Here is a 15,803-nt window from a genome sequence, read left to right on the forward strand (position 1 = left end):
AAAGAAAAATAGTTCTTCTACTACTGACATATTATCACAAAATCGAACATAGGCAATTAAATGAGCATCTTTATTACTATCTGTTGCTTCATCAAGCTGTATTGAAAACAATTTGTCACGCAACTTCGAAGAAAACTGACACTGTACATTTTCAGCTATATTACCAATTCGACGAGCAAGAGTATCATTTGAAACAGGTGCGGACTGCAATTGTTTTGAAAAATTTTCTCCAAACATAGTTTCTACGATCTCAATTGCTGCTGGCAAAATAAGTTCTTCACCAATGGTGTGAGGTTTTTTACATCTGGTTATTTTATATGAAACTTTGTAAGATTCAATTAAAGCTTTTTTATTCACAGACAAAAGTTCTTTTAAAAATGATTTTTGCTTTTTATATGATTTTAATTTTAATTCGAAGAATTCTCTGGGTTTGTTGACGTACTCACAATGTCATTTATTAGGTTTCATGCTGCCTACGACCAACATTTTTGAGCAAATGACACACAGGAGCCGCTCTTTTTCATTTACTCCAGTACTGGTAAACCCAAAATTTAAGCAGTCTTGAGAATATTTTCTTGATTTTATTTTCGTAAACCACGCTCGTCTGTGTACTTGTTGATGCTTGACTGTCGTCTAATGCTCGCTTACTTCCGCTTAAAAATTTATCCATGAGTCTGCATAAATCTGCGGCCGTAAATATTTGATATGGTGAATTGCAATTAACACGAAAATATACATAACATACACATTCACGATATATTCGATAGCGATAGAAGAATCGACTCGAATGAGACTGGCTGGAATCGAAATTTGCGTTATCAAACATTTTCCTTCTTCCTATGAGGAAACATCTGCGCATGCTCGAGACGGCATCGGTCGTGTGAATTTTCTTCCACAAACATTACTTATTTTTTTCTCTTTTGTTTAGTCATGCTTCTGTTTTATTTCTTTTATTATTCGAAAAAATGTATTTCCAGTTTCTAAATTTAGCTCACCCCGTCTAGGTTAACTTTCATTAAAGAATTTTTCTACTTTCATATTCTTTTAGCGTTATCTCCCTATTTGGCTTTCATTTCAAATATAATATTTAAATTTTTCCCGCTTTCATTCGCTTCGTCTGTTCACTGCCCGCTTTGCAAAATGCCAAATGTGGTTTATCGTCAATGTTGGCTCCCATCTACTCTTTTATTGGCAGTTAGTAAAAAATAATTTAAAAACAGAATCCAAAATACTCAATATACATTATTGTTGTATAATATTTATTGTAAGTGGGGGGGGGTGAGGTGAAAATTATGATTGAAAACTGGGTCACGAATACTCAAAGGTTGAGAAACGCTGCCGTAAACCTTGAATGATAGTCATTGGTGTACGATAAAACTCCGTAAACCTTGAATGATAGTCATTGGTGTACGATAAAACTCCGTAAACCTGGAATGAAGGTTGCTGGCGTGGAGTAAAACCCCGTAAACCTTCAATGGTGGTCACTGGCGTGGGATAAGACCTCGTAACTTTGCCTGATAGTCACTGGCGTGGAGTAAAGTCCCGTAAACCAACGTTGAATGACAATCACTGGCGTGGGATGAAACCCCGTAAACCATGAATGATGGTCACTGGCACGGCGTAAAACCTTGTGAACCATGAATGATGGTCAATAATAAATATGATTTAAATATATTTCATATAATAATGTAAAGAAATTGTGGTCTCGTAGATCGCACCTCCCCAGTTAAGTCCTAAATTTTCACCTCCCCAGTTAAGGATTAATATATTTTCATTCGCTTATTGTGATGATATTAAAGGCAGTCGTATCCAAGTTATTTTGATTCCCATCTATTTCATAATTTATCAGAACTTATATAATATCACATCATTCTAATGAAACACCCGCTAACTTATCAATATCCAGCTACATGAGAAAATATTTCCACTTATGGGCAAAAAATTTATTAAAAATATCTCTCACTTTTTTTTTCAGAATTTAAATTTCTTTTGTCTTATCATTTTCATTCCAAAAAAAAAAAAAAACTCTTTTTACACAATTGCAGATTTTTATTTCAAGCTTTGTCCATAAATATATGCATTCAACTACAAAACTTCATATGGAACTCTGAATAAAAGCCTCAGTATCATTAAAAATAAAAGTGGACGTGTTATTATTTAAAAGATTCTTACTTTTCGTAATCTTTATAGAAGTTTTCAAATAACTTTTGTCTCTTAATTGCGATTGTGTTACTTTTAATTTTGCATGTCATGCATTTTCGTGAAATTCTTTAATTATAATAAGAATTAAATTTTGTTTCTGATTTGGTTTTAATGTAAAGGAATTCAGCTTCAAAAGGAAAAAATTAATTACGCAATTAATCTTTAGAAATATTATGATAAATTATATAACAGTTGCCAATAGTTGATATTTTATATTTCGAATTATTATTTATTATTATATGATGATTTCAAAGAGGAATGTAATAAAGAGAACTTCAATTAGATATAAAATAACTATATTCCGAACAGTAAAGAATATTTTTATATTTCTATTGCAATGATCATCAGTCGGAACAAAGTTTTACCTGAAATGCTTCCATAACATTTATTTATCTTGTTGTTTGCTTAGGTTATATGTCAGATAAAATAAAAAAAAACTATCTGAAAAATCAAACTTATATAAAATATTTTATGTTGAAAAAAGTTTTAAATTGTTTTTGCATAGCATTTTCCCTATATTTTTAAAACGATATTATTTCTAAATGAAAAAATAAATAATGATATTATTTTTGAATAAATAAATAAAGACAAAGAATGGTAGTATTTCACATATATTTTAAATAATGAGACATTTGTACTTAACATTAATATTCAATCAATACTCAAAAATTCTAAAATATTTTAGATATTATTGCTTAATATTAAATTCTTTTAGCTATTTATATTATTGTGAAGATATTTCTTTTAAAGAAATTTTGAGTAAATATTGTCAAGTGATGAAATCAAGTAATTGTGTTCTGAGAAACTAATTATTGAAATTAAAATTAAAAAGTCACATTCCAATAAAAGGGTAGATATTTTCCAACTTGAAAGTGCTAATATTCTTATAGTTACTAAAAATATTTTTATTATTTAAAATTCTAAAATTTGTTTTAATAATATATTTATATAATTGATATAAGAACATGAATCTTAAATGCAAAACGATTGATGACTAATTTTATAAAGTAAGAAAACAATTAGAATTATGAAATATCTGTTTTTCCGGGAAAAAAACAAATATTTCTTTTCTGTACTGAAATAAAAATCATTTGAAACCTTATAAACATGCAATATCACATGTTTTCAAACTACTTAACACAACTGATAAAATCCATGAAAGAAAACCCAAAAACTATAAGAATTTGGAATAGAACTGGAAATAGAAAGCTGGGCATAATTTTATTTTTTTCCCTTTGTCTGAACCAAATGAGCTCTAGAATCATTATCGTGTTTTGCTAAAATTGTAATAAAAAACATCTTTCCTCTTTGGTATTTCCATTCCTAGCTGGAATTATGTTAATAGCTATTGAATAAACAAACGAAAGTTTCGTGCTGACGATATTTAAGATAAAAAGAAATAATAAATAAAATGAAGCAACCTCAAGAATTCTTTTCGATTTACTGAGAACCTTTTGTAATAAAATAAGAAACAGACGAAAATTTTCTCCCAAGGAAAAAAAAGAGTGAAATAGAGACAAAGAGAGAGAATATTTGCGCTCTTTCAGGTATTTATAATCAGATGATTTTTTCCCCATCAGAATACGCTAGAGTTGCTCGAAAAAATGACATCGTTGTGTTAATATTTTAAATGCTTTTTTTTATTAGGTGGCTAAAATTAATTTTTTTTTTTTTTTTTTGCTACTATTCAAATTAGCATAAGAAAATGTTTTTTCCTGTGCACGAATTCTTTTTTCAGTCGAATCTGTTTTGTCAAGAAATCCCTTTAATATATTTTTACTGTTGAAAGCATCATTATTGTGCCTTTTTAGCCTCTACAAATTTCTTTATCTAGCAAAATGTTGACTATTTACATCAATATTATATTTTTTGAATATATTTCTGTTCTTCCGCATCACATTTTCTTTTATTTGCTTTATTACTGATCACGGTGGTTTTATTAGAGAGGCACTCCAACATAATTTTTTCTATTAGTAATATTTTTATATTTCTGATTTGCCAATTTTTTTTTGAATTTGGTGATTTCTAGCAATTCTAATGTGATTGGTAGATTTATAATTCATTGATATTTTTTGTCTATTTTAAACATTTTCTTTTCTATGTTAATGTCAAATTATGAGGAAAAGAAATCTATTATTGTGGGTATAAAACAATAATTAACTCATAAGATTCAGTGATGATATTTAAAGAATATTTTCTGAAAATATTTGTATATTAATATAGCAACTATTTGCTCTTAGATTTATAAATCAAGAAACTATTGTATTCAAATAGATTGTATTTAGATTCTCAGCTATAAATTTTAAATTCTGTTATGGGTATATATGGAATTTTATTGTATATAATTTAATATCTTACTTAAATAAATATATGTTGTAAAAAATATTTTAATTTTTTACGACAATAAAAAGGTAAATAAGCCTTATTTATTCAATAGTTACAGAAAATAAAATTTAGACGTGAATAATATGGATAATTCTCCTAGGAATTGATACATTGAATTAAAATTAGAATCGGAAATTATTCTTTTAATCTAATATTCTTAAATAAATCTGTTAAAAAAGGTTTATTCGATTTAATAGCATTTTTGAAATTAATTAATGATGTAAAAATATTAGAGTGACAAAAGATATTTTGAATTATAACTTGAATATGCATTATTTGTTTTTAAGCCAAAAATCTGTACTTTTAATAAAATGATCATTTTTTCCAGGGACGAAAATTAATTGATTTTAATTTTGAAAGACAATATATTAAACAATATCACAAAAAGAAAGGAATTCATATAAAAATTAATGAAAAATGAATGGGAATTAAATTCATTCATTCTACATTGAAAGATTCATTCTTCCATTCAGCTTCGTTCATTCTTTCTAAACGCAGCTTTCGAATTAATCTAGACAGATAAATATAATTTCAGAATTTTCTTTTCTGCTTCTTTCTTATAAATTTTTATTTATCTAAATATGCTGAGAATGAAGCATTATATAATTCAGAATAATATTTTTGCATTTTATATTTATACTTGTTTTATTTTACATTCACATCATATCGTTTTCAGTTAATTTTTGCAGACTTTCCAATCTGCCTTTCTTTCTTTCTCTAAGAGATCAAGATATTTTTTTTTCTTTCTTGAAATATTCATTAACTTTAATTACAGTTTTTTTTTATTAACTTCTTAAAAATCTTTAGGCAAAACAAATGTATTGATATGATTTAGAGATTGGAAGTGAGTTAAATAATTTTTGTAAAGATAATTTAAATTGATTAAATAAATATTGAATTTATATCTCACATTTTTTTATGTAGTTCACTATTTTTCATGAGTAAATAGAGGATTTTAGAAATAAAATGCTGCTATAGTTCAATTGTAAAATCCGAAGAACTAATTTTCAACTGCAAGACAAAATAAATAAGGGTTTCATTGATATGAGGTGCACTGCGACGGGCACATATTTAAGGAAAAACACTCACAAAGTCTCTTACCTGAAGATGCTTTGGTTTCTACTCTGTATAAAAGTTTTATAAATAGATGCAAATTATTTGCAGTTTCATATTATTTACTTACTTTAATCTATATTTTTTTGAAATTATAAAACTGTGAATCATTGATAATGCTAATCTTCATATATTAGTTCGATTGATGTGTTATTGACCTAATAAGTCATCAAGTTATGGAAGTCGTAATTTCTAGATTAAAATGAAATTAAAATAAAAATCTCTGAATTTTCAATTTCAAAGAATTATCTGATCAGTTATTAAATAGTTGTTAGATACCTGATTAAAAATTGTTACTGCTTTAACACTGCGGTATCCTTATGTTATATGTGTACCGTCATATGTATCAAAACATATGAAATTAAATATCTTATTAGAAGTTTTAACTGTTCACTTAGAAAAATTCCAGACAGCCAGTGATATCAGTTATTGCTGTTATATGGTATATTCTATGATTTCCAAAATCGAATCAAACAAACATCAACTTTGTTAGAGCAAAAACACTTCCCGCGTATTGTTATTGTTTTCGTATTAAATTAGTCATCTGAAAAACTGGGAAATACTTATTATCTTTGCCATCATAGGCTTGATAAAAGACTAAATTCATCTTTATTTCTTAGCATTTTTCATTGTTGATCTGACTCATCTCTAACGTATAGTCGAAGACAAATATTTATTTTCTTCTGAATATATCAAAATAGTATTCAAGAAATATTACGTGCAAAAGTAATATTCCTTGCATATCGTATGCCAAGATCACGGTTTTTCTTAAATGTAAATATTGCAATATTGAATGTGAGTTATATGAAAGTCTGTCGGACAGGATCCGGTTGATATAGTGAAAGTGGGAAGATATATAAGCGATTTCAGAATATTTGTAGATATGGGCTATTTTTTTTATATAAGGGGACATAAATAACTTTTCATTCTAGGAGGCATCTAAAACTGAAACTATTGAATGAAATAAACAGAATTTCATATGTAGAAAGTGCAACTTTGAGAACATTTCGTCCAAAAATCATAAAAATCATCGATACATTATTTTGTGCACAATAAAAGAAACACATCTGCTTTAGTATTTTGTATTCAACTTATGAGGATGGAAGAAAAAAAGAAAAAAAAAAAATTGCCACTTATTTGTGTTTCATATAATTATTTTAGATACATTAATGTTCCTTTTAAAGAAACACTAGTGATATCTCAATTCGTTATTTTAATTCAGATAACGAGGACGACATTTGAGCAAGCACCTCCTCTCAAACCCTTAGCACCAGCGGGAGGACGTATGGTACAAACGGATTTAACGTACATCAATCCCGCTTATGCAATGACTCATTGATGGAGTCGGGCCTAGAACCTGAAACCTTGCGGCTCCGACGTCAAGACCTTACCACCTGGCCAGCGTGGTTACGTGCTTCAGATCAATCAAATAATATTGAACAAGTGAACTTGTAAGTACGCAATAGTGTCTAAAGATAATTAACATATTATTTATGGAAATTTTCAGATATAAATTATTTTTGTAGCTGTTGAAAGTTTTTAAATCATAGCTCTGAAAATGAAAAGTATTTTTGATATTAATTTCTCAGAAGTTATTATTCTTTTTTAATTATTTATTTATTTCTTTCTTTCAAATTTAAATATTAGAAATTAATTTCTAAAACCTAAAGAATTCTAATATTTGGCATATTGAGTATTTCTATATGTATATCTTCCTAAAAGCTGAATTAAATGAAAAATTGGAAATGTTATGATTCTTTTGCGAGATAATTAATAAAACATGCATTTGAAAATAGAATATGAAACGCAAATAGAATCTACGCAATCAAATGAATATTTATATGCTAGTCAAGTAGTGTAACTCAATTTTAGTGACGTGAGCTTTTTATACGTTTTTTATTATTTATTTTTATTTTCCTAGAAGCATTATCAGATGAAGATGAAAAAAATGGATACGCTATATCTTGTTAAATAATTAATGAGACACGTGTTTATAAAATATGAGTGATTAATCTGTTAAATAAAAAAATAGTTACATGTCTAATAAATACTGTAATTTTAGTTGAAGATGCGGAGGATTTTATATGTATGTTGCATCTTCCTGAAAACGTCATTAAATGAAAGAAATACAAATGATATAATATATTTCTAGATAATCATAGAAGCATGAAATTTCTAAAATTTATGCAGTTAATTTAATAATCAAAAGAATCCATATATACATCTTAAGTAATTTCATTTTATTTGGAGATATTTTTCCTATGTACATTATATCTTCCTAGCAACCACACGAAACTACAATACGGAAATGATGTGGTATCTTGCCTTAATGAAGCAAGTATTTTAAAGTATGGAATACTCTAAGAAATTAGAAATTGAATTAAATAGAATAATAGTATTTTTAAGAGGAAATATGTTAAAACGTATTGACGTAAGTATTATGAAAGCTATTATTTTCCTTATTTTCTTATTTTTTTGTTCATAGTACTGAATGCTTACCAACGCCTTATTTTTAAAACTGTTATTAATCATTAAATAAAGACAATTCAACGAAGAAAAAAATCTGATGGAATTTTATTTTAAATTGAAAATAAATGAATTGGAATATAACAGGCCAATCAATTGATTTAAAACATAATTTGTAAACGTAGAACTGAATTTCGATATAATAGACATCTTCAAAAAAATGGCAAATAATGAAAAAAAAATATTGTTTTTTCTGCTTTATCAAAAAATATTAATAAACTTTTGAAACATCAATAACTAAGAATTAAGTAAATGATTAAGGAAAAAGATTATATCTTGATTAATACTAAGACAAAATATCAAAAATTTTCTAAACTATTGAAAAGAGATAAATTAAGGCATCACTTTTTGCTGCAAAACAAAACTGAGAATAACCTTGAGTGCAGATGAGATTCAAAATCGTTATTCCTTAGCTATAGTAACATTTCTTCATCACTAAAGCATTCCTCTCAATAATGAGATATATTATCTTGTTTTCAAAAACTAGTTCAGATTTTATTTGACGCAAAGAAAAATTGATGATTTATTCATAAATATATAATATGTAAGGAATTAAAAATGAATGAAAAGGGCCATAGATAAGATTTTCATAGCCGTCATGTCTTTTTTACAATGAAACAATAAAGTTTAAATAGTTCAAATTTTACATTCTGAAATGTCTACATTCTCTTCAAAAAATTTACCTATTATCTGATGATATCCATTATAGCATACTGAGAAGGTTTCCGTGCCTGCTTTTGTGATTATAAATTCAAATATTCTCATTATAAATTCATGTATTCATTCATAAGAAATTCTATATTTTCAGTTAAAACAATTCTCTTCCCGTGAAATTTAGTTTTTTTTTTTTATACGTGTTGAGTAAACACTTGATAAAGTCTATGAACTAAAATTTTCACTGCTTTTACAATATGATGCAACAATGTACTGATATATACATATAATTTTACTTTACAGAATTTTATGAATATAGACATTTATTGCAAATTCAAATTTCTATCAAAAGCTTAAACCTATCCAAAATGACAAAAAGATATTCAACTTCCAGATATTTAAATCACCATAGATTGTTAAATCATTTTTGTAGCCCATGAAAAATATTTTTGTTTAATACAGCTTTTCACATCAATTTTTATAATTTTTTCATAGATATAAAAATAAGTTACAACTCACTTTTCCTTTGCTTCAAGTACTCCTTTCAAAAACATCAGACTAAAAATTTTTTTTCTTGTCATATTTCTTCTGATGTGGAAAAAGTAGCCTTCCAAAAGTACTAGACGTTTTAAATGTCACCAAATATTTTACCTTTTTTTGTGCATTAATTGCTCAAAACGTTAATATTATTGAAATTCATATTTGATTCTTTAGGTAAGAAATGTTAACGAGTTATTTAATATTTTAAGCGAAATTAATATTACTTTGATCTTATAGGTCTTTTTCTATTTCATGCTTTATAAATAAGCTTTATTTGAATTGAAGGCTTTTAGTTTTAAAACTATTTAATATTGTTTTCATTTGATCGTTTATCAATAAAAAATGTTACAAAGAACAGTTCTGAAAAACAACTCATTACAGAGTGAAATGTCTTCATTTGAAGCCGGTAACAAATTGCGCCGACTGTTCCAGTGTAAATTATTTTCGACATTCATGTAACATCAGAAGCATCAAGGAAAGTTGAGATTCAGTGAAATGACAAATCCTGAAAGTGGTTTCTTAATATAAATTTAATAAGCAGTAGGCGATATGTGCTTGGCAACGAACTGCTTCCTCAACTCTTTCATTTAAAAAGTTGTCATTCACATAAGACTAGGGATTGCAATACTGGACCAAAAGTTCAATACCGGTATTCGGTATTTTTTAGATCTTAATACTGGGATACTGGTTTTAATACCTGTATTAGAAGTTTTAGAAAAAGAAAGAAAACACAGGTGTTTCTTTGTTTTATTTGAAAGTTTTATTAGAAAGGGTAAATATCACAAAAAATAATTTGTAACTTATAAATTATAACAGTATATAAAGAATCACAAAAAAGTAAATGAACATCTTATCTATTTAAATTACAAAAAAAGTGTAAATATCGCTATTCAGTCTGTGGTACTATTACAAATTTTTGAAATGCGATCTTAGAAAACATAATGCATCAATTGTACTGTCATTAAGCCTGAAAAGTAATTTTGTGCAAAAATTACTAGCTATCGAAAACGCTCTTTCGGCATCTACGCTAGTTGGTAGTACTGTTAGCAATGCGCGATATACTTTTTCCAAGTATTTACCTCTAAATCCATCATCTTCAAATGAATCGATTTCTTATCAGATGGTTTTGGATATAGCTGATTTCTTTATTGTATTTTGGTTTGTTGAAATTTTTTTTATTTATCTCTAATTCTAATTTTTGTTCAAGAGACCATTCCTTTTCACTATCGACAGTAGTGACATCCTAATCTTCGATAACTGAACCGAATTCTTTTAAATGTGGATAGGTTTGTGGGTAAAATATTTTAAGAAAATTTACTATACACTTAATCAGATTTGAATTGGTTATTTTCTTTTCTTCTTTTTCATTTTCATTTTTAAAATCATTATAATTATGTAAATACCGTAAGACATTTTCTATTTCGATATGCCTTTCTTCTGTGCGATTTTTCAATGCAAATATAATCTTCAGATAGTGATGGATGTGTGCTGTTCTAGTGTGATGTGTGCTGTTAGGAGTAAACGGTTCCAACGTGTTTTAAAATCTAATATTAACATATATTCTGTTTTATTTTCAGTTAGTATGTTTTTTAGTAATATGCCATTTTTTATAGGGGAAAGTTTAAATATCTTAACAATTTTTCGAACTTTATAAATTATATTGAAGCAATTCTTGATAGGTTAATATTTCATCCTCATTAGCAATATCTTCTTCAACAATTACATTGTCATTATCTTCAATATGAATATCACTCTCACTCTTACTCTCTTCAAAGTTGGAATCTGAAGTTTCTATATCCACAGTATTTGGATTCTTCTGTTCTTTATTTTTTTGGTATAATACATCTATTACTCCTAACTGAATTCCATGAGCATAGCACAATTGCTGATTTGCACCAATGAACTTTCCAACTTTTTTCATATCTGTTGCTCCATCAGTCATTATGGATACAACTTCTTCTTTCAGAGATAATCCATGTTTCGATAATTTAGTTTTAAGCAATTAATTAAGCCATTAATTAGATAATTAATTTCACCTGTTAGGGAGACATAAAAACAAAAACGTATACTATTTTGCTATGTTGGCGATCCTTGAACATATAGTGGAGACAATTTTAAAAATTTCTAGTAAATACCGAAAAACCGGTATTTAAACTTGGGAATACCGGTATTACAAAATTGTACAAATGGCTCAAAATACCGGTATTCGGTATCCCGGTATACCGGTATTGTAATCCCTATCTAAGACCCAGATTTGGCATTCAATGATTATTTCTAATAAGCGGAAAGAGATTTCGACAAATCGATGGTGTACAAATTGGTTATGTAATCTCGACATACTGCATTGGCATGCCTTTTGAATCCCATTTCCTTTATAATAATAAATAATTGAGACTTTATTTATTTCATAAAGTCAAGAAGATATTGGTCATCTTGAACTGCTTGCTCGCATTTGAAAGTATTAGTTTAACAATGCAATAATAGAAAATGTTATTTTGCTATTTTAATTTTATAAATATATTTTGGAAATTCATATCTGTGTCATTCAAAATATTGATAAATATTTGAAAAATGTTTGCACCGCAAAGTTTTTATTTCCCATTACATTTTTTCGTGGCTTTGCAAAACTTTTCATGATTGTCTAATTTATGAAATATATAATAAATGATTAATTCATCGAGGTTACCATAAATAGAGGAAATTTTTTTTATGATGAAGAGCATAGAGATGTTATTTCTGTTAAATAATATTTGATGTCTTTTATATATATTTTTTAATTAGCTAAAAATTTGAGGAATCTAAGGCTAATTTTATTAATCCACTCCAGATTTATTTATTTTTTTATTTGGTGTTCAAATTACTTTCATATAACATAACTTAAACGAGATTTTTTGTTGCTATAGAGAAGTGGGAAAATATTTCCTATCTCATAAATTATGTAAACAATTAACAATTACTCACTTTAGATACATTGTAAATAGGGATTGCAATACCGGACCAAAATTTCAATACCGGTATTCGGTATTTTTTAGATCTTAATACCGGGATACCGGTTTTAATACCGGTATTAGAAATTTTAGAAAAAGAAAGAAAACACAGGTGTTTCTTTGTTTTATTTGCCAGTTTTATAAGAGTGTAAATATCACTAAAAATATGTAACTTATAAATTATATAAGTATATAAAGAATTTTAACAGTATATAAAGAATATAAAGGGAACAACTTATTTATTTAAATGACAAAAAAGTGTAAATATCACTATTTAGTCAGTGGTACTATTACAAATTTTTGAAATGTGATCTTAAAAAACATAAGGCATCAATTGTACTGTCATTAAGCCTGAAAAGTAATTTTGTGTGAAAATTACCAGCTGTCGAAAACGCTCTTTCAGCATCTACGCTAGTTGGTGATACTGTTAGCAATGCGCGATATACTTTTTCCAAGTATTTACCTCTAAATCCCAATCTTCAAATAAATCAATTTCTCGTCGGATGGTTTTGGATATAGCTGATTTCTGTATTATATTTTGGTTCGTTGAATTTTTTTTATTTATTTATCGCTAATTCTAATTTTTGTTCAAGAGATAATTCCTTTTCCCTATAGACATTAGTGTCATCATAATCTAAGATAACTAAATCGAATTCTTCTGAATGTGGATAGGTTTGTGGGTAAAAAATTAAGAAAATTTACTATAAACTTAATCAGATTTGAATTGATTCTTTTCTTTTCTTTTTCATTTTTATTTTTAAAATCATAATTATGTAAATACCATAAGACATTTTCTATTTCGGTATGCCTTTCTTCTGTGCGATTTTTCAATGTAATATATAATTCTTCAGATAGTGATGTGTGCTGTTCTTTCATGACTGCAACATGAAATTTATTGTTGCATTAGTTGTTAATAAATTAAAATCTCTCCGGCATAATGCCTCTATAGTCAGTTTTATTGGAAGTGGAGATGATATAGTTCTGGATATTAAGTCGAATTCACTATCTGAAAAATTAATTTACAGGTTTAAGTTGATTATTGCTTTTTGGATAGGATTTCTAAATTTCAAAAATCGTTCCATCAGTAGGAGTAAACTGTTCCAACGTGTCTTAGAATCTATTATTAACATATATTCTGTTTTATTTTCAGTTAGTATATATTTTTGTAATATGGCATTTTTTGTAGGGGAACGTTTAAATATCTTAACAATTTTTCGAACTTTATAAACTATAGGAAGCAATTCTTGATGGGTTAATATTTCATCCTCATTCGCAATATCTTCTTCAACAATTACATTGCCACTATCTTCATTGTCAATATCACTCACACTCTTACTCTCTTCAAAGTTGGAATCCGAATTTGGTATCTACAGTATTTGGATTCTTCTGTTCTTTATTTTTTTGGTATAATACATCTATTACTCCTAATTGAATTCCATGAGCATAGCACAATTGCTGATTTGCACCAATGAACTTTCCAACTTTTTTTTCATAACTGTTGCTCCATTAGTCGTTATGGATATAATAGCTTCTTTCAGGGATAATCCATGTTTCGCTAATTTAGATTTAAGCAATTGATTAAGCCAATAATTAGCTAATTAATTTCGCCCATTAGGGAGACATAAAAACAAAAACGTTATTATTTTGCTTTGTTGGCGATCCTTGAACATATAGTGGAGTCAATTTAAAAAATTTCTAGCAAATACCGAAAAACCGGTATTTAAACTTGGGAATACCGGTATTACAAAATTGTACAAATGGCTCAAAATACCGGTATTCGGTATCCCGGTATACCGGTATTGCAATCCCTAATTGTAAACTTTTATGCAATTTGTATTTTTTACACTATAAATAAAAACAAAATTCTTAACAAATTACTCATTCTTAAAAAAATACTTTGTTGTTTCCTAAACCATTAATTTTTAGACTTCTTATTTCTCATGCGCTGTTCAGTTTTTTTTTTTTTCAAAACTTGAAAGTTTTAACATTGTTTTTCATTTACGAAATACATGTGTAATGGGGAGGTAACACCTTGAACATTGTCCGAACATACAACCGAACCTGAATTAATTTTCTAAATCTCCAAAGAAAATAAATAGTTCCATTGATATGTGAGTAAAAACTCTAAAATTGAAAATTAGACTATTGCTTTGTTGTGTAACTATTTTTTCATCTTTAAAGAAAAACTAGCTTTGATCCCCAAATGCCTCTGAAAATTGTTTCTCTTAGTTAATAAACAATCAATTTATTTCAAGATTTTACTGAGTTATTAATCTCATTATACTCAGTTGTATATCCAATAAATCAACTACTGAAATTGTTTTTGAAGAGAGATAGTGTCTTATGAAGAGTCCCTCTTTAATTGTGACCAAAAACTATAAACTTAAAACAGGGAAAATGCTTTTAATGCCAAAATACAGCTATTATTCTTCGAGATTCTGTTGAAATAGATTAAATTTTTTTTAAAAAAAATAGTTTGTTAAAAGCTCTATAATTTTATCGGGGTTTTTTTTCATAGAAGAGGAAAATATTTTGTTGGAAAAGTAAACATGCCTAAAATATTTTTATAAATATGGCTAATGCGATGTGAGAATTTTCTAAATATATAAATCTTTTAGAAATACATTTATTTCCTCAGAGAATTCATAATATAATTTTTACATGTTTTCTAGCAGAAATAATAAGCCTTTTTTAAAGTGTTATTATTAGTTATTAAACATGTGTAAATAGAATAGGTCTTCAGAATTCCCTTAGAGCTCCGTACCCAGCATTTTCGGTTATTTCCACGTACATTTTTCATTTCTATGCCTATGGATTGATGAATATCAGCGAAATCAACAATCAGCAAAATCCGCAATAAGATAAAAATAAATCTATGAAAAAGTGATAAAAATAATATTCATTTTGCACTTTTATGTTTGTTTGTGATAAAGTTTAACTATAAATGGTAAAAATTGAATCATAAAACTGAAAATGAATATAGCACAAAAGGGAAAGAATGAAATTAGAAAGTTTGCTGCAAGCAATGCTATTATATTTAAATGATATGAAAATAATTTCCATTTTCAAATTTAGGAAACGATTGATTAAAATGAAAGAAAAAAAATCGCATTTTGATCTTTTTTTTAAATGATAAAGTATTTTTCTAATAAAAAAATGAAAAAAAAATGTAAGCGACAACATAATTAAAATCTAAGATATAGGAATTTAAATTTTAATTCTTAAACTAATTTTGGCAAACACTTTATATTTTTTTAATTCAGTAAACTATCTCAAATATCCAAAATAATTTCTCTGAAATAAAAATTGTTTCTTCTTTGTGCTTATGCTCTGATTCTTTTTCTATAATACACAGAAAGATACTAAGGGTAGAAACATTTGATTATTTATTATAAA

Source organism: Argiope bruennichi, chromosome 10 (genome assembly GCF_947563725.1).
Source record: "Argiope bruennichi chromosome 10, qqArgBrue1.1, whole genome shotgun sequence".
NCBI lineage: Eukaryota > Metazoa > Arthropoda > Arachnida > Araneae > Araneidae > Argiope > Argiope bruennichi.